The following is a 25,412-nucleotide window of genomic DNA, read 5'->3' on the forward strand; positions in this document are numbered from 1 at the left end:
TTTTTGTGCCAATACCATGCTGTCTTGATGATGACAGCTTTGTAGTAGAGGCTAAAGTCTGGGATTGTGATGCCTCTGCTTTGGTCTTCTTCTTCAAAATTACTTTGGCTATTCGAGGCCTTTTGTGGTTCCAACATCAGGGTTTTGTATAGCAACAGAGTAAGGAGTGTGAGTGGCATAAGTATTAAAGAGTGCCATCCTTTAAGAAGTTTATAATAAAAAATATATGCTCTTCTAAAATGGGCAGATCTGAGAGTTGATGAGTTATTTGCTTTATAAAAGCAGTCACTGTTGCTTAAGTTATAACCTTAAAGTGTAAAGTTTACTACAAATACATGAAAGTTTTCTTATATTGTATGTTCATGGCTTCTGGCAATAATGCTTTTCAATAGGGAAGAAAAGAAATGCTCTGATTTTCAGAGTTTAACGAGAATAATTTAAAGATAGCATGTGTTCATGATTTTCCCTTACTCTCTTTTTTAAAAATAGTGGAGTTTTTTCTTAAAATGTGCATTTCCCCCAACATACTAGATTTCTATTTATTTAGACTTAACTTATTCAGTAAGAGTAGCATAATGTTTGGATTCAAACTCAAGCTAAATCTTACCTTCTTCAAAATTAATAATGTGTAGCTTTTTTCTACCCATTTTACCCAATAAAATATTTTCACGGTTAAAAAAAAAGATAGGATCTATCCCAAAGAAATAAAATTACCAGGATTCAAATGTATGTATAAAAAGTCAATTTTATATTATATTGTATAATGTCAAGAACTAGAAAAATCTGAAGCCCATCGTATCATGCATTCATGCCATGGAATTTATACAAGTAACAAAAAGAACGAGTTAGATCTTTATCTGTTGATCTTGAGTTTGTTTTTTTGTTTTTGTTTTTTTTAGTGAAATAAGCAAATTGCTGAGAAATGTACATGGTATAATACAAACTTTATCAGGCAGGTAATAACATATATATATTTGTTTATAATCTCATAGGCAAGGGAAGAGATTCAAAAGATGACCACTGGAACACTGACCCTGGTTTCCTGGCTGAGGTGTGGGAATGTCTAAGGAGAAGTGGAAGGAGTTGAGTTAAAAAAAAAAAAAAAAAAGAAACAAACAGGGATAAAAATATATTATTTTGAAAAGAAAAGTATTTTATTTTAGTTTTTAACAATTTTTTTAATATTTATTTTTGAGAGAGAGAGAACACAACCAGGGGAAGGCAGAGAGAAGGAGGGGCAGAGAGAGGGAGACACAGAATCTGAAGCAGGGCCCAGACTGAGCTGTCAGCACAGAGCCTGATGCAGGGCTCGAACTCCTGAACCAGGAGACCATGACCTGAGCCAAAGTCAGATGTTTAACTGACTGAGCCACCCAGGCACCTTGAAAATTATTTTAAAAGAATATAAATATTTATGTAAAATAATATTGCAAAAACTCTTTATAATGATAAAATTTAGAAATAGCACAAATGATTAACTTAATGAAATTATTTACAGCTGTTAACAATAGTGATATACATGTGTTTAGCATGTGTATTAAATGACAATTCAGATTGCAAAAGAGTATATATGCTATGATCTTGTCTACTTTGTGCTAATGGGATGGGTTTTTTTTGTTTATTTTTTTTAGGGAACAAGAGCTGAAGTTATTTTTGGAAGTATGAATTACTAAAGTACTTATAGTCTCTATTACTTAAATTATACTCTGCCTGGAATAGCTGTAATTTCATGAGATTTAGTCATATCTTTAATTAGATAGTAGTCTGATTGAGGGGAGGAATCACTTTTTAAGATTCTATGTGTCACTCTCAGCACTCAGAATAATTCTGATTCATAATTTCAAGAGATCACCATTAAATACAGCCCATATGAGAGAATGAGTTCAGCATTAAAAAGGTCAAACCCTGAGTTTTTAAAAGCAGCGGGCCACAGTCAAACTATTCTTCACTTGGCTGCAGTGCTGGTGCCTGCTTGTTGCAAGTAACCAGCTTGATCACAATCCTTGCTGGGACTGAAGCTGAAGTTTCTAGGAAAAGGACAGGAAGGTGAGATAGGACAGGAGACTGATCTGTTTGCCAGGTCAGCAAATTAGTCTCTGATATATGGAAATTAGGATTTGCTTAGAATTTGATTAACTGGTTGCTTTGATTCGAGCTGGAGCCTCTACTCCAGGATCTTCTATCTGGTGGATGGGCCATAGAAGCAAGAATCTCAAAAAAAAAAGGCGGGGGCGGGGGGGAAGGGAACAGGAAGGAAAGGGAAGGATCTTATGTTAATGTTGAAAAGTCAGGTAGGTGGCCACTTGTTGAGTAGTCTCTATAACAGTGTGGAAGTCTGGCAACTGACTGGGTATCTTGGTCCATACTCCCCAGTGCTGATGCAGGGAGTTCCTCTGTCTCTGAGGCTGGCTGTCCTGGCCCACCACAAGTCAGACACCTGGGGGTCCCTCACTTCCACACCTTCCAGCTGAAGGAATGAGTGATGCATAAGGCTTTTGTATTATACTTTCATTCAAGGGCTTCGCATTTCATTGTAGGGAACTTAGCTGTTCCTTAAACAGCACTCTACTTGTAACAGAGCAGCCACCCTTTTCTACTTCTGGTAGGGCCAGCTTTTGGAGTATGTCAAATATTAACCAAAAGAACAAGATCTACTTTACTTTTCTCTAAGGGCCACCAAAATGTAAATAAATCAGGTTATTCCGCATAGTTGAGGGACCCAGTTTTGCATTTTTCTGTGTAATCTATTTGTGCTTCTGTAGAAACAACAGGCCATGCCTCAGGTGATGAAGCAGTTCTGCGGAGAAACCCATGTACGCCAGATTCCGGATGCCATTCCCACCAGAAACGATGCCAAGAAAATACTTTTATTTTGAATAAATGAGAAAATCAATATCTAGATGAGGTATACATTGCAAAGTAGAAATTTTATATTGTTGGTATATTTATCAATCCATATTAACTCAAGCTGAACTTGACAGAAAAATATCAGTCCCTCCTTAAAATAGATAAAACACATTTTGAGGTAGGTTGTTTTTCTTTCTGTTGTGCTAGCCAGTGTTTAAAATTTAATGGTATAAAAATGTAGGGGAGGAAAAAGTTTTCCTCAACCCTCAACCCTCTTAGGATCCCCGACTAGGTCTGAAAATTAAACTGACCGAGACAGATTAACAGGAGAAAAGCCTACAAATATTTAACAATAATTTTATATGATATGGGAGCCTTTATAAGGAAATGAAGACCTGAAGAAGCTGTTAAAGCTGAATATTTTTATGCTAAGTTTGATGAAGAGTGGGCATTTGTGGAGACATTTGATAGGTCAGGGAGAATGAGATTAGTGCGGTAAACTGGGAGAGACTTAGCAAGGCCCGTTTGTTTGGATTCTTCTTCTTACTGTCCCTTCGTCGTAGGAGATAAGGATGCCCCTTTCCTCCCTTATAAGGAAGACATCTCTCATATGAAGTTTTAATGACCTGTTTTAAGGGTGAGAGACGGTGAGGAGGGAAGGTCTTTTCTACTTTTGCTATTTTCTCAAAACTCTATCAGTTTAAAATTTTCAGCCTGCCAAGTTGCCATATTTTGAGATAGCATATTCTGAACCTCATCAATAGGTTGAGTGGTAAAAGAATCTAAATTTCTACCTTTTTTGACGTCCAGAGTGCTTATTTTACTACAACTATGAAAACCAGCAAGATGTTTTCCTAGCTATAACACTGTGTTATTTTAAAAAAATTACGTGAAGATTGTATATTAGGTTAATGCTTAATAAATTATGTGGAGGCTGAAGTAATTCATATCTTTGTGGTGGGAATAAAGGGGACTTAATGTGGGGGATTTCCCCTCATATAAGGCAAAGAATCAAAGCCCTATTTATCCACTGAGCCCGAGCCCGGACTTGAACATCTTTCCCCTTATGAAGAGGCAGAGCTAGTGAAGTCTACATGTAGACATCAGTGCTCCTGAGCTCTTGGGTCCCATAATTAGCTTTAAAGCTCTGCCCAAAGAACCCTAAGGATTTCTCCCCAGACCTTGCAGTCACCCACTGAGACATGTTTTCTGGGTCTGCTTTTCCTTCTTCCTCCTGGATGAATGTCTTCCTTCCCTTCATGAAGAGTCTCTACTTCACTTAGCCTTTCATCTGGAGGCCAACTCAGATGATTTATAATAGGCACCAGGTACATATTCTACTTATATTCTGGAGTTAGGCCTTTCTCTTGATGTTTTTTCTGGTTACGTTTTTTATTTCTTTATCAGATTTCCAAATATACTGCCCCTTGTGTCCTTCATTCTCTTCTGCAAAGGTTTTTCTAGGCAATATTACCCTAGCTCCACTGGAAGTACATGGCTCCCTTGGGGAACCTAAAATATGGGCATACCTCGGAGATATTGTGGGTTTGGTTCCAGACCACTGCAATAAAGTAAATATTGCAATAAATTGAGTGAAATGAATTTTTTGGTTTCCCAGTGTATATAAAATTAATGTTTGTACTAGACTATAGTCTATTAAGTGTACAATAATATCATATCTAAAACATGATTTAAAATAATTTAAGTTGGGGCGCCTGGGTGGCTCAGGTGGTTAAGTGTCTGACTTCAGCTCAGGTCATGATCTCATGGTTCATGGGTTCAAGCCTCACATCGGGCTCTGTGCTGACAGCTCAGAGCCTGGAGCCTGCTTCCGATTCTGTGTCGCCCTCTCTCTCTCTGCTCTACCCCCAGTCATGCTCTGTCTCTCACTCTCTCAAAAATAAATAAACTTTACAAAAATTAAAAAAAAATAAATTAAAATTTAAGTAATTTAAAAATGATTTCATAATATTGCTAAAAACTGCTAAACATCATCTGAACTTTCAGTAAGTCATAATCTTTTTGCTGGTGGAGAGTCTTGCCTCAATGTTGATGGCTCCTGACTGATCAGGGTATTAAGTGGTTGCTGAAGGTTGGGGTGGCTGTTGCAATTTTTAAAAATAAGATAATGGCAACAATAAAGTTTGCCGTATCAACTGATTCTTTCTTTCATGAATGATTTCTCTGTAGCATGTGATACTGTTTGATACTATTTTACCTACAGAAGTACTTTCAAAATTGGAGTGAATCCTCTCAAACCCTGCCACTGCTTTATCAACTAAGTTAATGTGATATTCTGAATTCTTTGTTGTCACTTCAGCAGTCTTCACAGTGTTTCACCAGGAGTAGATTCCATCTCAAGAAACCACTTTACTCATCCATAAGAAACAACACCTTGTCTTTTAAAGTTTTATTATGAGGGGCACCAGGGTGGCTCAGTTGGTTGAGCGTCTGACTCTTGATTTCAGCTCAAGTCACGATCCCAGGGTCATGGGAATGAGTCCATACGCTGAGTGTGGAGACTCTTTGGGATTCTCTCTCCCTCTCTGCTCCTCTCCCCTGCTCGTACTTTCTAAAAGAAATTATGAGATTGCTACAGTTCAGTCCCATCTTCGGGCTCCTCTTCTAATTCTAGTTCTCTGGCTCTTTCCACCATATCTGCAGTTACTTCCTCCACTGAAGTCTTGAACCCTTCAGAATCATCCATGTGGCTTGGACTCAATTTCTTCCAAACCCTGTAAATATCAATCTTTGACCTTCCCATGAATCACAAATGCTTTTAATGGATCTAGAATAGCAAATCCTTTCCAGAAGGATTTAAATATTCCTTTTATGGGCTACACAATGGATGCTATGTTAGCAGATGTGAAAACAACATTAATCTTTTACATCTGTATCAGATCTCTTGGGTAACCAGGTACATCGTCAGCGGACAGTACTATTTTGAAAGGATTCTTTATTTTGGAGCTATAGGTCTTGACAGTGGGCTTAAAATATTCAGCAAACCATGTTGTAAACAGGTGTACTGTCATCCAGGCTTTGTTGTTCCATTTACAGGGAAGAGGTAGAGTAGATTTAGCATAATTCTTTAGGGACCCTAGGATTTTTGGAAATGGGCAGTGAGCATTGGCTTCAACCTAAAGTCACCGGCTGCATTAGCCCCTAAAAAGAGAGCTAGCCTGTCCTTCGAAGCTTTGATACCAGGCATTGACTTTTCCTCTAGCAATGAAAGTCCTAGATGGCATCTTCTTCTAATAGAAGGCTATTTCAACTACATTGAAAATCTGTTGTTTGGTGTCACCTTTACTCATTATCTCGGCTAGATCTTTTGGATAACTCGCTGAGGCTTCTACATCAGCACCTGTGGCTTCATCTTGCACTTTTATGTTATGGACACACCTTCTTTTCTTAAATCTCATGTACCAACCTCTGCTAGCTTCACACTTTTTTTCTGTAGCTTCCTCGCCTCTCCCAGCCTTCATGGAATTGAGTAGAAACAGGGCCTAGCTTTGAATTAGGCTCTGGCTTAAGTGAATCTTGTGGCTGGTTTGATCATCTATCCAGACCACTCAAACTTTCTCCATATCAGCAGTAATCTCCCTGTGTTATCATTCGGGTGTTCACGGGTGTTCATGGGAGTAGCCTCAAGAACTTTTCCTTTGCCTTCACAACTTGGCTGTTTGATGCAAAAGACCTGGCTTTTGGCCTATCTCAGCTTTTAACATACCTTCCTCGCTGAGCTTAATCATTTCTAGCTTTTAATTTAAAGTGAGATGTGTGACACTTCCTTTCACTTGAACACTTAACAGCCCATTGTAGGGTTATTAACTGGTCCTAACTTTAATATTGTTGTGTCTTGGGGGAATAGGGAAGCCTGGAGGAGAGGGAGAAAGACCGGGGAACACCAGATTGGTGGAGCAGTCAGAACACACACAACATTTATGGATTAAGTTCACTGTCTTACATGGGTATGGTTGGTGGTGCCCCAAAACAATTACAGTAGATACATCAAAGATCACTGATCACAGATCACCTTAAAGAATATAATAATAATGAAAAAATTTGCCAGAATTACCAAAATGTGACACAGAGACACAAAGTGAACAAATGCTCTTGGGAAAATGTCGCTGATAGACACACAAACCTGGGGCACCCGGGTGGCTCAGTCGGTTGAGTGTCCGACTTCGGCTCAGGTCATGATCTCATAGTTCGTGAGTTCGAGCCCCGCGTCAGGCTCTGTGCTGACAGCTCGGAGCCTGGAACCTGGAGCCTGCTTCAGATTCTGTGTCTCCCTCCCCATCTCTCTGCCCCATCCCCACTCATGCTCTGTCTCTCTCTGTCTTAAAAATAAATAAAACATTAAAACACACACACACACACACACACACCTTCAGTTTGTAGAAAAAGAAAAACTAGTATCTGCAATGTGCAGTAGATCAAAGTGCAATAAAATGAGGTATGCCTGTAGAGCTTTCCCTTTAATAATTCACAACTCTGGTCTCAGCAGGTTACATTTTCCTCCTAACATTCTGTTTTCTTAGTCCTGGCTTGCCAATTTGAAACTTTATGCCACCTTCCAAAAGATCACCCGTTGTAGACGTTCTGTTGAAAATAAAGATTAGCAATTTATTGGATGCTTTATTTTGTGACCTATATTATCTCATTTAATCCTTATAATAACGTTATTGACTAAGGAGTCTTGGCTTTCTCAGGTTTGTGGAACCAGTCACTCTTCATCCACATGTATTCCAGCTTGTGACAGTTGCCTCCTCTCATATTCTCTGGTGGAAAGATAGATACATATTTAATTTTACTGGAGGTTTAAAGGATTTTCAGGGAGAACTAAAAATACCTATGTTTCCATCTATCTTTACCCAGAAGTTGGAATATTACTTTCTACAGTGAAGTCATGAATTTAGGTATATTTTAGTACTTGGAAAGAAACATAAAAGAACTAAATACGTGTTTATAAAAAAGTTCCACTCTACTAATTTGTCATATTGAATGCCATGGTGTATAGTAATTCTGGCTATAAAACGAAAATTATTTTTAGACTTGATTTTTTTCTCTGATTAATATTTGAAATCCTTAAAAGTTACTGTCAGGAGCCTTTTATTTTGTGCATATAAATGCAGTAAGACAGCTTGTTGGTTATCTTATGCACTTATGTATTGTCTTATGAAATATTATATTTTTGCCCATTTCAAGTTCACATAAACTAATGATTCTATCAGAAAACATAATTTTTCACTCACTGGATTTTGGAACATAATTCAGTTTTTTTTTCAGTAACTACTGTTTATAATTGGAATTTACTTGTTATCATTCTAACAGCAAAATACTGGCCTATGTAATTTGAGTGCAATTACGTTTTTCTCTTTATGTCTGCATGTACTTCATCAATTTAGTAAAAGCAATAGCAAAACTTAGAAATTCCTGCACAGCAGATTGCAGAGGAAATATCTGCTGATTTGTCTGCACTGTAAGACCCTGGTTCTGACAGAATTGTGATGGTAATTGCTCAAAGATGTATTCTGTTTACTAAGACTAATGTTGCATCTGTTTTTAATTAGCTGCTACAAATGATAAACTGCCAGTGTATGCTTGTTAGATTTACTTAAATTTATTCTATTCCAAATAAAGGAGAACTTAAAGAATACCAATATAGGACAGAAAACTGCTCATTGTCAATCAAGTTCAGAAAGGTGGTGGTAAATATCTCCATGCATCTTTTTGATTTTATGGGAAGGAGAAAAACTTGACTTCCTGTGGTACAGGCGATTATATCTCGTGTCTGTTGTAGTTTCCTAATTTTTTCGTATATACGAATTACTGTTTTGAGTAGATGATTCATTTCCAAGGACAAGGCTGTCTGCAGTCTCACACTGTCTGCCACTGTGTATAGAAAATGTTTACTGACATAAGGAGATTTGTAGTATTCCTATTCATAAGAGTTTTAAAAGTTGTTTTGAGAAAAAGGGTTGGAAAGGACGGAGAGTTAAAAGTGTTATGATTTATCGTGAAATTTGGTGAATATCATTCACAGTGCTTTATTTATCCAATGGGTTGGAAAAATGTGTGTTAATTTCTTATTTTTTCATAATTTTACAGGCTGTTAAGCCATCTTGCTGTTAGTTTTAAAAGAGCAGTATTGGGGGTGCCTGGCTGGCTCAGTTGGTAGAGCACGTGACTCTTGATCTCAGGGTTGTGAGTTCAAGCCCCACATTGGGTGTAGAGCTTGCTTAAACAGGAAAGGATTATGACATGCTGAAAGATGAGATATGATGGTTTAGCATCTTGGGGCACCTGGCTGGCTCAGTTGGTGGAGGATGTGACTCTCAATTTTGGGGTTGTGGGTTTGAGCCCCATGTTGGGTGTAGAGATAAAACCTTTAAAAAAAAAAAAGAGCAATGTTGATGATCATAATCAGGACTGTTGAAGAAAGAGGACATTTTAAGTAACTGTAAAGTGTTTAAGTTGTGTTGGTATCTAATGCAGTGCCTTGCAAGGAGAAAACATTTATTGATTTGGTTTCTTGGCATACTGATTCCTTGCTACTGTATGGCCTTGAATAGTCAGTAATTGACTAAGACTAAAATGTTATATGGCAGATGATTGTTTTCCGTCCTAGGTGAGGACCTAATGAGAAGTTGCTTAAAATAGCATCAAAGGAACTTAGACTTCAGAAAAACAAAAGGAGGATAACAGGAATCCTTTTGCAGAGGATTCCTTTTTACCTGAAACTTTGGAAAACAGGTAAATGAATTAGAAAGTTCAATTTTTATAACTTTTGCTTTCTTGATTTTCATTGTTATGTGCAGTTTATGAAATCTAAATTTTCTTCATGAAATGTGTTTTATGGTTTAATAGAACAGTTAGGTCAAGTTAGTTAAGTTACATTGATAGAGTTATATATTAGAATGTCAGCTTTGTTCCTATCAGCTAATTCTGGCAGAACCAATTTGTATTTTTCAACATGATTTGTTGAATTCCAGAAGTTTATTTGTTAGTTGTTACAAACATGGTTTTATATATAAGCTCTGTCCAGATGGAGGTGTTTTTACCTTTGCATGTGCCTGAACTAATAGTGCCAGAGAACAGAGGAGCAGAACTACCCCCAGGTGCCTCGCCCCTTCCATAGCCTTCACTACCTGTCAGGAAAGCAGGGACTTCACGTCTCTAAGCCACTGATAGAGTCCCTTCCCCAAGACCTAGGAAGGAATATGACAAGTAAAAAAGGCCAAAGTAAAGGTCATACCTAATTTAAATTACTGCTTTTGTCATATTCTCTGCCAGTCACAAGAATGTTTTATTATTAATCACAAACCAAGGAATTGCTATTCTTAATTTATAATGCTTTTTTTTTAATGTTTATTTACTTTTGAGAGAGCAAGAGAGAGTGTGAGCAGGGGAGGGTCAGAGAGAGAGGGAGACACAGAATCCAAAGCAGGCTCCAGGCTCCAAGCTGTCAGCACAGGGCCCGATGTGGGGCTCAAACTCACAAAACTGAGATCATGACCTGAGCCGAAGTCGGACGCTTAACCGACTGAGCCACCCAGGTGCCCCGTAATTTATAATGCTTCTAAAGAGCCGCATCCAGTGCTATGGTTTTGATATTTTAGTAGTCACTTTAGTAGTCACTGAAGCTAAGTTATGCTGTGGTAACAAACCACCCTCAAAGTTTCAGGGGCTTGCAGATGTTTGTCCCTCACGCTCTACATCTGTTATAGGTAACTAAGACTTATTCCATGTCGTTGCCATTCTGAGACATGAGCCACGGGAGCAGCCCCTCTCTGAGACTTTGCTTATCATTTAGCAGAGGGGGAAAAATCCCACAGTGAAAACCTACAGTGGATCTTAAAGCTTCTGCTTGAAAGTGGCACGTGTCATGCCACACACATTTTACAAACCAAGTCACATGGTCACTCTGGGGTGTGCACAGAGGGGCACCGCAGGTCATGCAGCCAAGTCTGGCGTCAGTGTGGCAGGGGTGTATAGTCCTTCCTTGTGAGGCCACCAATAGTTTTGAATAGCGATACCATCTCCTTATAAAATCTTGAGATTCGTCTGTTTGTGTGATGAGGTCTGAATGTTGACTGACTTTTCATGCAAAGACAGCCATCTGTACTCAACCCATCATTTCATTTCTTCTGGGATTTATAGGAAAATAGCCTGTCTCAACCCCTTTGCATCTATGTGGGACCAGAAGACTACTTATGGCCAGGGTATTATGGAGAGAAGTGTTGTGTGGCACTTCCAGACCTAGCTCCCAAACATCTAGTAAAATCCCCCCTCCTCTCATTGTTGTTGAGGTGAATTCAGGGGAGCCTACTTCTCTAAATCACAGTTCCAAGGGGATGTAGCCAAGAGAACCACCTGACCAGAAACATCTACTTTGAACTATGGGATAGAACAAATGAACCTTTGTTGTCTTAGGACACTAAGATTTCGTAGTTGCTTATTCCTGTGTTACCCTATCCTGACTAATAAAACCTTGCTTTATGGTTTATTTAATGATACTCATTTACTAGGACTATGTACATTCTGTAATAGAGTGGCCAAATAACACATACTTCCAAAATTGCTGAAAGTATGCATAGATTTCTTTTTTATTTATTAAAATTTTTTTAATGTTTATATAATTTTGAGAAGGAGAGAGATAGAGGTGAGTGGGGGAGGGACAGAGAGAGAGGAAGACACAGAATTCAAAGCAGTCTCCAGGCTCTGAGCTGTCAGCACAGAGCCTGACATGGGGCTCGAACTCAAGAACCATGCTATCATGACCTGAGCCAAAGTTGGACACTTAAGACTGAGCCACCCAGGCGACTCTCTTTTTTTTAAATGTTTATTTATTTTTGAGAGACAGAGCATGAGTGGGGGAGGTGCATAGAGAGGGAGACAGAGAATCTGAAGCAAGCTCTAGGCTCCAAGCTATCAGCACAGAGCCCGATGTGGGGCTCGAGCTCACAAACCATGAGATCATGACTTGAGCTGAAGTCGGACACTTAACCGACTGAGCCACCCAGGTGCCCCTGCATAGATTTCTACTGTAGAAATCTGAATATGTGACTAAAGAATTGATTTTTAGATTTTATTTAATTTTTTTAAAGTTTATTAGAGAGAGAGAGTATGTGCAAGCATGTGCGGGGAGGGGCAGAGAGAGTAGTAGAGAGAGACAGCAGGCTCCATGCTGTCAGTGCAGAGCCTGACATGGGGCTCAATCCCATGAATCTTGAGATCATGACCTGAGCCAAAATCAAGCATTGGATGCTTAACTGACTGAGCCACCTAGGCACCTCCAGATTTTATTTAATTGTAATTAATGTAAATGTAAATGTCCACATGGGGCCAATGGCTCCCATATTGGACCACAGAGCTTTAAACAGTAGGAAGCTTTTTGGCTTTTTGATGTATTATAAATCTTTCCACTATTTCATCCATTAAGCATAAAACCAATGTGTTGTCTAAATTAGACACTTACTGAATGACTTATAAAAATGAAGAGCAAAAATTAATCACATTTTTATATAGTGTTTCATTGGGGACAGTTTTGACATGGGAACACATGTCAGAGTTCTTTACTAGTACGAGTTGACATGAGGGCCCATGTTAATAGGTTCCAAATATAGTGCAGAAGAACAAATGGTGAAATGGACATTTTTGCCAAAGTATAAGTGTAATCTTTACTGACATAAAATAAATTTAAAATGAGTAAAACTTCATAGTCTTAAGTTTAAAAATTTTTTCACTGTGAAGTTGTAAGATGTGTTGAGTTGATAACTTTGCAAATGCTGTGCCTTTGCCTGAATCTCTGTATTACATTTGTAGAGATGCTTGTGATCCCAGGAACCATTTACAGCTATCATGAAAAACGATCTACATTTCTCTATGTTTAAAGGTCCATTTCAAAGCAGGAGCTGAGCTATGTAATGGAAATAGTATTGGATTCAGAGCAAATATCTATATTCTGTGTTCCACACTCTAACTTGCTATATGAACTTAGGTATGTTATCTAAATTCTCTGGGTCTCAATGTCTTCTACAGTGAACATATGAGCTTAGACTCCTCACCAAATTCTAAAATTCTATGGTTGAACTTCCCTCTATTTCAATCACGTTTTTTCTCCTTAACCATTTGTTATTTATTTACTATTAGAGAGAGGGGGGAAAGCATGCTCAAGTGGGAGAAAAAGGCAGAGAGAGAGAAACAGAGAGACAGAGACAGAGACAGAGAGAGAATCTTAAGCAGGTCCCACGCTTAGCATGGAGCCTGACGTGGGGCTCGATTCCATGACTCTGGGATTATGACCTGAGCTAAAATCAAAGTTGGACTCTCAACCAGGTTGTACTGAGCCACCCTGGAGCCCCTAACCATTTGTTATTTACACATGGAATGGGGCATATTAGAATTGAGCCCACCCGTGTCAACATGACTTAACTCTTTGCTCCAGGAAATTATCTTGCTCAGGAAGATTAGGCAGTAATTTAATAAATAACTTCACTGTTTGCTTTAGAAAATTCTTGCAAATCAATTTATCAGGACAAACACTTTGCTCATCTGGGCAAACAGCTCTCTTAATAGAACGATATATTGTTCATCTGGGCAAACAGTTTGACAAGTATGGAGAACAATGACATTATGCTTTGGGCTCTTTAAAGTGAATCTGCTGTAAATGCTATCTAATTGGGAGAAAAATGTCTTAGTATGTGAGTCTAGGTATTTTTCTTGACTAGCATGAGATTCTACATAGTTTGTATATTGCTGAGGTTAATTATATATAACATGGATAGTGAGAACATAGACATTGGGTTAATTATAACAAGGCAGGTGAGCAAAATCAATTTTCTCTGTCAAACATAGTTTACATCTTTATGTAAACAACAATTTGTTTATAAAATACATTCTAAGAAATTCAGTTTCCTATAACAAACATAACATAGTTTTAAGGTTCGAGGTTAAAGCCCTTATAGTTTGCATCTTTTTTTAGTTAAGTAAGCTCTTTGCCCAATGTAGGGCTTGAACTCACAACCCCGAGATCAAGATTCTCATGCTCTACTAAGTCAGCCAAGTGCCCCAACTCTTTATAGTTTGAAATAACATACTACAGAGGTTCCCTGACATTACTTACCCAACATTTAAGAGCTACTTATTAGTTTGACAAGAGGCAGAGCATGTGCAAATTTAAACTTAAAGCAGAAATTTGTGCCTGTTGTTTGAGTATTCTTTGTTCAGTGTGCTCTTAAGACTCCCAAATGAAACTACTTCTCAACTTGTCATATTTTTGATCCTTCCTGAATTCTTTTTTTTTTAATTTTTTTAATCTTTATTTATCTTTGAGAGAGAGAGAGAGACAGAGTGAGAGTGAGGGAGGGACAGAATCTGAAGCAGGCTCCAGGCTCTGAGCTGTCAGCACAGAGCCTGATGGGGGGCTCGAACTCGTGAACTGTGATATCATGACCTGTGCCAAAGTTGGATGCTTAACTGACTGAGCCACCCAGGCACCCCAATCATTTCCGGATTCTTAAATAACTTCTATCAGTTATTTTTCTCAAAATTTCTCACTCAGTACCTTCATTACTCATGTGTTCTCTCTTTAATTTTAACCAAGACTGAATCAAGGTATTTTCAGATTTATACTTTTTATTTCCTCACGAAATGTGGTAGAAAAAGCTTTGTCCTTAGAGTCATAGTTTTACCTTAGGAAATTGAAACATGGATCTGAAAGCAGGTTGTTGAAGATATGGAGTTAGAACTTAGAATGTGCTTTTAAGAAGGAATAACCCTGAGAAGAGCCTGTGACATTACACTTTGTTGTTCTGACATAGCCATTTTGTTGTGGGATCATTTGGTGTGTACTAAAAAGGATACCTTGGTTTTCAGTTGAAAGAAATGGCCAAATAATGTGCAAAGCAGACAACCTTACCTTTCCTGAGCCTCATCCTGGTTGGCTACCTGTTACATTCTCTTTCCCTTCCTGAACTCCTCTTCTCCTACTCCCCACCCTGGCCCTGTGGATACTGGATAATGTTGAATTGGGGATGTGGCATAAGGTGAATTGGAGGGAAGCATGAGATGGGCTAATGGTTAAATAACATCTGGCAGGCCAACTGCATATAACTAGGCATTAGAAGTTTTCCAGCCACCCTTACTTATCTCAGGAAAAGCCATCAGTCATTAAAAACAAAGCATCTTTTCCTTCCTGAGATTTTACTTATATCTTTAAAAAAAATTTTTTTTTAACATTTGTTTATTATTAAGAGACAGACACAGAGCATGAGCAGGGGAGGGCCAGAGAGAGGGGGAAATACATACTCTGAAGCAGGCTCCAGGCTGTGAGCTGTCAGCACAGAGCCCAACGCGGGGCTTGAACTCACAGACTGTGAGATTATGACCTGAGCCAAAGTCGGATGCTTAACCCAACTGAGCCACCCAGGCGCGCCTACTTACATCTTTAATGCCTGCATCTCAAATTCCATTCCTCTCATTTCTCCCTAAAGTTTTTTTTTTTTAAGATTTTATTTTTAATAAATAAAAAAAAAAAAACGTTGAAAAAAAAAAAAATTTGGGGCGCCTGGGTGGCGCAGTCAGTTAAGCGTCCGACTTCAGCCAGGTCACGATCTCGCGGTCCGTGAGTTCGAGCCCCGCGTCAGGCTCTGGGCTGATGGCTCGGAGCCTGGAGCCTGTTTCCGATTCTGTGTCTCCCTCTCTCTCTGCCCCTCCCCTGTTCATGCTCTGTCTCTCTCTGTCCCAAAAATAAAAAAAAAAAAAAAAAACAAAAAACGTTGAAAAAAAAGATTTTATTTTTAAGATGAATACACCCAATGTGAGGCTCAAACTCACAACCCTGAGATTAAGAATCATACCCTCCACTGGCCGAGCCAGCCAGATGCCCCTCATTTCTCCTTAAAGTTAAAGGCACTGTTGCAGATTGGAATTGGAGTGGAAATGTTTGGGCTTGTGGGAGAAAAACTCATATTAGCTTTGGTTTGAAGAGAAGAATCTACTTGTGGTTATCATATTATTACAATCAGGCCCGATGGAAGAAACCGAAAAGTCTCGTTTTCTTACTGACTGAGGAATTTAAGGACTTTGCCAAGGATGTTACATATAGAGGGCTGGAGACAGCTTCCTTGACAGCCAATTAGTATGTATAGTTTTGAAGTTTATGACTATATTCCTCAAGAAATAGAATTAGCCTTCTGAAGTCTGGATGTCTCCAGGTAACTTGTTACACATTGGTTGGGACGCTTTTATGATGAAAAGATACAGAGTAGCCGTAAGTAAGACAGGAAAGAATCTTCACCTGGCACACGGTTAGGATTTGTAGATCTCCAAGTCCTAGGTATTACGGCTGTTCCTAGCCTTCACCTTATCAACTGGCTATGACTGCTTGTCTAACACAAATCTCTGAGTAATAAGCATGCATCATATATTTTTTCCCAGTCCTTATGTATAATGATGAGTTTGGGGAGAGGACCAAATATCCTTAAAGTTCTATAGACATTTTAATAAATATTTGAGAGGAGAATGATTATAGGAGTAATATGTATGTTATAAATGCTCTAAAAATACTGAAAAAAAAATAATGAGGAGCCTCAACATTCTTCATAGCCAGGGTTGGGGTCAGGGATGAATGTTGCATGACTTGGTAATAAAACCTGCAACTGTGCACTTTGACAGGCCAGTCTGAATACCCTGCTTGTTAGTCTGTTTCCCCACCCTCATCTTCCCCATGCTGGTGGTTGAGAGGCACCTCTAGCCTACTTATTTCATGATTTTACTCCTCCCTTTAGTTCTTAGCACCGGTCTGCTTAGTACTGCGCCAAGGTCTGTTTTTCTTAAAATGCCCCCTCACTCTCATGGCTTCTGATGGTCTGTAAGTAAGTACCATCTACCTCCTTCCTTCTCCCTCAGGGCTTTTTGTGAAACCAGTCACCCTCAACTGGAAGCTTTTTCCACTTCCTTCTTGCCTGTTCACTATCAGTGGTTCCCTTTAAGACCAACATCGTAAAGGAGCCTTTAGGTCTGGGCTCTGGTTTCATCAATTGCTGGACTGGTGATCCTAGACAAATTTCTTACCTTTAATTTCTCAATATCTTTTTACCCTTTTATACCACAGGCTGTTGACTTTTCATTTACTGTTCATTTCCACCTTTACTGATGTTCCACTGTTTTCTATTAAGAGTATGCTGTGAATTCACAAAGACATGAATATAAGACTAGTAGGGATGAACTGCAGAGAAGAATAAATGTGAGGCAGAAAGGAGGTTATTGTGAATTAGAATAAAATTTGTTTATTTTTAAATGTTTTTTTAAAGTTTATTTTTGAAAGAGAGAGAGTGCAAGCCGGGGAAGGCAGAGAGGGAAGGGGACAGAGGATCTGAAGCAGGCTCCGTGCTGGCAGCAGAGAACCTGATGTGGTGCTTAAAAACTGTGAGATCATGACCTGAGCCAAAGTTGAATGTTTAACTGACTGAGCCACCCCGGTGCTGCTAGAATAGAATGTATTAATAGTTCTTGTAAATTTTTGGAAAGTATTGAGGATAATTAAAAGTCAAAAAATTATATAAGACAGTGTATGGGGTACCTGGGGGCTCAGTCAGTTAAGTGTCCAACTCTTAATTTTGGCTCAGGTCATGATCCTAAGTTCATGAGATAGAGCCCCATATTGGGCTCTGCCCTCACAGCACAGAGCTGCTTGGGATTCGCTCTTTCAACCTCTCTCTCTGCCCCTCTCCTGTGCTTGTGCTCTCTTTCTCTCTTTCTCAAAATAAGTAAACATTTAAAAATATGAAAAAAAAATATCTAAGAGACTATATCACTTACAATTTGGCTACATTTTACAGAAAACTCAAGTAGGAGTGGCTTAAACATAAAAGAGGCCCAAAACTAAATAGTTTAGCACTAGTTTGGCAATCCTGTGGTCACAAAGAGCCCAGGCTTCTTCCCACCTTCTTCCCGCTCTCCTTAGTGCTGGCTTACATGCCAAAAGTCTGCTCTAGTCACAAGATGCTCTTAGCACTCCAGCCATCATATCTGTATTCCAAGCTGGAAGAAAATGAAATGGCAAAAGTGCACATCTGTCAACTGAATCAGTCCCCTTTGAAGGAGCTTCCCTGGCTTCTATCTACTTGGCTTCTGCTTACATTTCCTTGAACTCCTGTAGAAGTCCAGAAAGTTAGGAAAAGCAGTCTTTTTATCAGGTTTTTCATTTTCTGATTTGCTGCAGTTCTGCTCTGCATAGTACAGAATACTTGATGCCCAGGCTCTGGAGTCAGGCCACTGGGCTTTTAATCCTGGCTGTGCCGTTGTCCAGCTGGTGACTTTGGCAGATTACTGAACCTACTATTCAAAATAGTGAATAATAATACCATTATTTATTTTAAGTAATGTTTTAGGCTGAGGTGGCTTTTAAACATTCAAGTAAAAGATCAGGTTACTTTACATGAAGGCAAGAAGACACCCTCAAAACATTTGGTTCATTCATTTTGTTAACCAATAAGAACATGAGGGTCCACATACAGAGGAAAAGAAACAATATATCCAAGAAACATTTTTCTTTTCTTATATGATTTGTAATAAAAGTCACTCAATGTAGTCTCATATCTCAGTCACAACTGAGTTTTAAGAAAATCTAGGCCACATTGATAACTCCATGTTAGTACTGCTTTTTTATTTTTGCTAATAGCTGCAAAATCAGGAATATTTCCTCATTAATTTCTTCTTTAGGCTTTCCAAAAAGCCTACAGTATTTCTTCTCTGAGAATAGAGTGTGAGATAATCTTTTTCCTGAATGAAACCAGGTTTTCCTTTTCTGACTCTGGAACTAGAATAATCTCCTGGGGGATCCCTCTTATCTAGGGCGATTGTGGTGGTCACTCTGCCTGAGCTGATTTCTGTTCACTTTCTTGAGCTGAATCAACTCAATGGCTCTACAAGTTGTCCTTTAAAGCACTAGACTTGTTTTTATACAAAACTTGCATATAAATAAAACCACCAGTTTTCCTAAGTTTTAACGAGGCCTTGATATTCCAGCAATTTGGTACCTAAATGCATAGGTTCTGAATAAATGTTGGAAGGAAGGAAGGATGGCAGAAAGGGAAAAAGGGAAGGGAGGGAAAGTTAGCAAAAAGAAATTTTTTTTTTACTGAATATTGGTTTGAATTTTAGTTGGGAAAAGGAATGTAAAATTTATTAATTTTCTACTTGGAGACCCAGAGTATAACTTATGATGACTTAAGAAGTTAAGTTCCTTTTATCTACATCTTAATAGACAAAGATGCTCAATGGATAAAATCCAGAAAAAAATTTTACCTGTATTTTATACATATTTTGTTCAGAAAACAGAATCTATTTAAAGATTGAAGAGGTTTTTTTTTTTCTGGTTGTAATACTCATAAAATGTGTGCATTTGAGTTTTGCTCCTGGACAGACATATTCTGCTAAGCAAGCAGTCTTAAAAGAGATTGATTGCTGAGCATGTATGTTTTTCCTTATGCTGATTCTTAGTCTCTGTAATTTGCTTGAGACTGTGGATAGCTATAGTAATAAGAGACTAGCTTTTAACCCAGGCAAAGGAGGCTGAAGTGAAACATCAGAGATAAGACTGACTATATACATCAACTAAGGGACAGTGGTTGCCTAACCCTTTTGACCCCAAGATTTCTTATGACATAAAACACCCTGCCAACAACAGAGAAAATACTTAGAACCCAGGGAAAGCTAAGGAAGAGGAAGCATGGGTGATCACCAGCCTGGCCAGATGGAGTCCTTTTGGTTGAGCCAAGTTCACCAGGGTAGAAGACCAGATCCTAGCTTGAGGCCCACACCCTGATGAGTAAAACATGTGTTAAAGACTTCAAGGGGCCCAGTGGGGAACAATGAGCAAGATTTGGAGGTCCTGAACTTCCCTAAGTTTTGGGGGTGGGAGAGGAAAGGTATAACTTTTTTCTTTTTCTACTTTTTGGGTTTATCTATATTTTCCTCAGTAATTACATATATTACTCATATAAAGGTTTTATATATTCACTGGCTAAATTTCAAAATCAATATGGATTTGCTCCTTTCCTACAAAGTATGACATTTTCATTTAATAGATTGCCGTCAGTACTCACATTCTGTTTGATGCAGATAGTTCAAAGCTTAAATAACAATGAATAAGGTTTAGATGATACAAGTTACCCCTTCTTTCTCAGGGGAACTGCCCCTCACTTCAGTACCTTAACATCTGTGGCGCATTATGGGATAGTCTAGAGACAGGCACACTTCTGTCAATATGATTTATGATGGACTTGGCACTTGATATCAGCAGGAAAGGAGGGGCAATTCATTACATAGTGCTAGGGATATTGATTATTTATATAGAAAATAATTAAAATAGATCTGTACTTCATTCCACACACAAAAATCAATTTCATGTAGATTAAGGGACTTAAATGTAAAAGGCAAAACTTTTGAACTTTTGGAAGAAAATACAGAATAGCTTTATGACCTTGAAGAAGGGAAGGATCTTAAATGAGACACAAAAGTCCTGGCCAGAGAGCAAGGGATTAGTCACTGGACCTAAAACTAAGGACATTACTTGATCAAAAGACATCACTAAAAGATTGGAGCGGCGGGGAGAGCAACAAACCAGGAGAAAATATTTGCCATACTTATTAGTAACAAATAGTAAGGGAACAGGAACCTGTCCTTTAGAAAATGAGACCTTATGTTTTCAAAAGACACTGTAAAATGTGTGAAAAGACAAACCATAAATACTGGGGGAAGATATTTGCCATGCATATAACTGACAAATTAGTAAAGGTGGGGGCGGGGGGAAACACTCTGTTGAAAAATGGAAAAAAAAGCCTTGAGTAGAAACTACACAGAAAGGGAAAGGTGAACAGTTAATAAAAATATGAAAATGCATAACCTCATTTGTAATCATGGAAATGCAAATTAAACCACTAGGTGGTACTATTTTACCCTCCCCAAGGTGGTAAAAACTTTAAAGTCTTCAAGTAAACAGTAAGGATGTGGAGCATTAGGAACTCTCGGTCGCTGCTGGTGGCAGTGTGAGTTGGCCCAGCATCGGAGTCCCCTGCAGCCCTGCTGGGGAGAGCAGAGCTGTGTGTGATCTGCAACCTGGCCATTCAGCTCCTGGCCCGCACCCCAGACCTGTGGTCCTCAACCCTTCCTTACGTTAAAATCTCAAAATGAGTGTGTCAGAAATACTTAGGCGAGGACTTACCCCAGACCTGTGGATACCAAACTGTGTGCCCAGGGTGCCCAGGGGCACTGCGGCAGCCCCACAGAGGACCAAGGGATATTCACAGTGATACTTGGCCTCTGTTGACACTGTGTGAGCTACTAGCTCCAGATAGTTCAGATCACAGTTTCAATATCAGATTGGGCTACATTCTTCTGTTTTTTTTAGCACAATATTTTGCAAAGCTGGGTTTTCAGTGGTTGCTAATAAAAAGCAGATGCCATGCGAAAATCAATGTGTAACAGGAAATGAGGGTGACAGGGTCCAATCTGATTCCAGGTTTGAGAAGTTGTGCAGTGCCCAGGGGATACACACATCTCATTAGTAAATAATTATGGTTATTTAAGAATGACATTAGAATATTATTTTTTCTTTAAATTTGCATACATTAGATTTTTTTTATGAATGACAACTTTATTTTTTTATTTTTTATTTTTTTACTTTCTGTAATTTATTTGTCTTTTATAATTTACATCCATGTTAGTTAGCACATGGTGCAACAATGATTTCAGGAGTAGATTCCATAAGCCCTTTACCCGTTTAGCCCATCCTCCCCTCCCACAACCCCTCCAGCAACCCTCTGTTGTTCTCTATATTTAAGAGTCTCTTATGTTTTGTCCCCCCTGCCTGTTTTTATATTATTTTTCCTTCCCTTCCCTTGTGTTCATCCGTTCTGTGTCTTAAAATCCTCCTATGAGTGAAGTCATATGACATTTGTCTTTCTCTGACTGACTGATTTTGTTTAGCATACTACCCTCTAGCTCCATCCACATAGTTGCAAATGGCAAGATTTCATTCTTTTTGATTGCCGAGTAATACTCCATTGTATATATATACCACGTGTTCTTTATCCATTCATCCATCAGTGGACATTTGGGCTCTTTCCATACTTTGGTTATTGTCAATAGTGCTGCTGTAAACACTGGGGTGCATGCGTCCCTTCGAAACAGCACACCTGTATCCCTTGGATAAATACTTAGCAGTGCAATTGCTGGGTCGTAGGGTAGTTCTATTTTCAGTTTTTTGGGGAACCTCCATACTGTTTTCCAGAGTGGCTGCACCAGCTTGCATTCCTACCAGCAATGCAAAAGAGATCCTCTTTCTCCGCATCCTTGCCAACATCTGTTGTTGACTGAGTTGTTAATGTTAGCCATTCTGACAGGTGTAAGGTGGTATCTCATTGTGGTTTTGATTTGTATTTCCCTGATGATGAGTGATGTTGAGCACTTTTTCATGTGTCGCTTTGCCATCTGGATGTCTTCTTTGGAGAAGTATCTATTCAGTGTGACAACTTTATTTTTTACACTTAAAGGCTGATGAAAAACCATTACTAATCCTTTTAAAGAAAATGCAACATCTCTATCAGAAAGGATGACTGTATTTACTGATTAAATACCATTTACGTTTTTTACAACACAATTCGAAGACACCGAACATACATGTTTAATCTCAGTACAGTGGATTCAAGACCAAGTATAAGTACTAAAGCATCAAGGCCAGATTACAAATTATCATAGTCATCATTGTCATTGTCATCATCATCATCATCATCTTCTCATTTTCTTTTCAGCACATTTGATGATTCATTGGCAGTACTTTGTGATGACACCATTTAGTGGTAATAAGGATGTTTTTGGACCCAATTAATGATGGATTAACCAGAATGTTCTGAACCGTGGATGTTGCAGAAATTGATGCTTTATCAGCTTGGGACTGTGCAGTGGGCAGCACAGGACTGTAAACCTTTGCTCTGTGAGGAACATTGGAGTCCCGAATTTAGTTGACACAGTGTGGGTTTGTGGGTTTGGCATGCCAAGTGTGGGTCTACTAGTCTACTAGTCTACTACATCTTAGTCTGCTAGTAACTGAACCAATAATTAACTGTGGAACTATTATTCTTCTCACAGAAGTAGATGCCTTTTTTTTTTTTTTTTTTTTTTTTTTTTTTTTTAAATAAAGACTGAAGTCTATAGTTTGGAGCAGTGAACCAGTATCTCTCAGGTGGCGACCTGGGACCTGAATATGGCTTGGCTACTGGCAAAGGAGTTTGATTTCTTTGCCTTGCAACGTCTAATAGAAAAATCTCTTGGGGGAGGGGAGGTAAAGGACTGATCAGCATTACATTGGGTTGCCAATCACACATCATTTGCATCAACAGTAGCTTTCTTAGCATGCCTTCAATAAATTTTTGCTTCATCTAGAATTGTGATCACATATCAGAAGGCAAACTCCACCTGATTTATAACTCTTGGCTTATATTCTGTAATGCCCATATCTTCAGGATTTGTGCCATCATCTGTGCATCTTTCAGCATGCTCTTGGGAGAAGCCATCTTGCCAGACTCCATGATCTCCATTGTGGCTAAATAACCCACATTAATGTATTTCAGTCCTGATCTTGCAAGTTCTTTGCCTAGCGTGTTTTTTCCAACCCCTGGTGTACCACACTGGCTCCAGGAGCCTTGGCTCATGTGCTGTACATGCGTTAGTTTTTCAAACACCTACTACATTGTTAGGACATAAATAGTTATTTAGGAAAGAGTTGTTCAGTAGTTCTTTTGTCCTGGGGTGCCATGAAAACATTATTGAGACACCAGGTGTGCCTTAAACCATGAATGCTTAGGAATCTCTATCCCAAATCAGTTAACTCAGAATATTTGGAGATGGAGTCTGTGTGTCTGTTTTCAAGAACTTTACAGGTGATTCTAATAGGCCACTAGGGCTGTACCATTATAGAGAAACTTTTGCACTTGTGATTTAGGATAATGCTATTCAAAGTATATCTGGGGATCAGCACTATTTGCAAATTATTTCCTGCAGGTCTACCAAGATGAATATAGTTTATATTAATCACACTTTCAGTGAGGTACAGTTTTTATAATCCTTTTGTAATCCTCTTTTACTCCTACGTTATGTTTGTTCTGGTTAAGTTTATTGAAATACAATTTTATGTCTCTTACATTTATTAATAAAAAAATTGGTTAAGTGAATTCTGGTGAGGATGTGGAGCACTGTGAACCCCCATGCATTGCTGGTGCAAATGAAAAATGATGCAGCCACTTTGGAAGACAATTTGGGGGTTTCCTGTAAAACTAAACATATTCTTGCCATATGATCTAGTGATCACGGTCCTTGACATCTAAAGGAATATGGATATGAAAACATATCCACAAAAAGCCTGTACATGGATGTTTACAGCAGCTTTGTTCATAGTTGCCAAAACTTAAAAAAAAATTTTTTTTAATGTTTGTTTATTTTAGAGACAGAGAGACAGCACAAACAGGGGAGGGGCAGAGAGAGCCAGAGACAGAATCTGAAACAGGCTGCAGGCTCTGAGCTGTCAGCACAGAGCCCGACATGGGGCTTGAACCCACAAACTGTGAGATCATGACCTGAGCTGAAGTCGGACTTCGACTGTGCCACCCAGGTGTCCTGATAGTTGCCAAAACTTGAAAGCAACAAAGATGTCCATCAGTAGATGAATGAATAAATAAAAGGTAGTCCCTCTAAACAATGGAATCTTATTCAGTGCTAAAAAGAAACGAGCTATCAAGCCATGAAAAGACATGGAGGAAACTTATATACATATTGCTAAATGAAAGAAGCCAATCTGAGAATGCTAAATACATACGTATGATTCCAACTATATGACATTGGCAAAACCACAATGGAGATAGTGGAAAGATCAGTGGTTGCCAGGAGCTAGTGGGGATGAGTAGGCAGGACACAGAATTTTTAGGGCGGTGAAACTGTTTGGTATGATGAAGGTGGTTACATGTCATTATACATTTTTCTAAATCTATACAAAGTACAACACCAAGAGTGCATACTAATGTAAAGTATGGACTTTGAATGATAATGATGTGTCAGTGTAGGTTCGTTGATTGTAACAAATGTGCCTCTCTGGTGGGGAAGGCTATGCATGTGTAGGGACAAGGAATAATGGGAAATCTCCATAACCTTCCTCTCAATTTTGATGTGTACCTAAAAGTGCTCTTAAAAAAATAGTCTTAAAAAGAATTGAGGCCTATATTTTGTATTGTTCTTCTCACATTTTTAGCAATTTATGTTTGTCCAGCTTTATTAAGGTATAATTGACTTGCAACAAACTGCACATATTTAAAGTGAATAGTTTGTTCAATTTTGACATATGCATGCATTTATTAAACCATTACCACAACCAAAATAATGAACATATCTATCAGTCCTTAAAATATTTTCAGGGGCGCCTGGGTGGCTCGGTCGGTTAAGTGTCTGACTTCAGTTCAGGTCATGATCTCACAGACCGTGAGTTCGAGCCCTCGTCGGGCTCTGGG

General features: G+C 38.7%; 1 protein-coding gene and 1 pseudogene across 5 annotated transcripts in view; one reads left to right on the plus strand and one right to left on the minus strand.

Moving 5' to 3' along the window:
* Nucleotides 1-25,412, plus strand: part of BICD1 (BICD cargo adaptor 1) — a 252,906-nt gene that overhangs the window by 73,246 nt on the left and 154,248 nt on the right. The window lies entirely within an intron of this gene.
* On the minus strand, nucleotides 22,599-23,444 carry LOC132694546 (transcription initiation factor TFIID subunit 9-like; annotated as a pseudogene).

The sequence above is a fragment of the Panthera onca genome, chromosome B4, assembly GCF_046562875.1.
Source record: "Panthera onca isolate mPanOnc1 chromosome B4, mPanOnc1 haplotype 2, whole genome shotgun sequence".
Classification (NCBI taxonomy): domain Eukaryota; kingdom Metazoa; phylum Chordata; class Mammalia; order Carnivora; family Felidae; genus Panthera; species Panthera onca.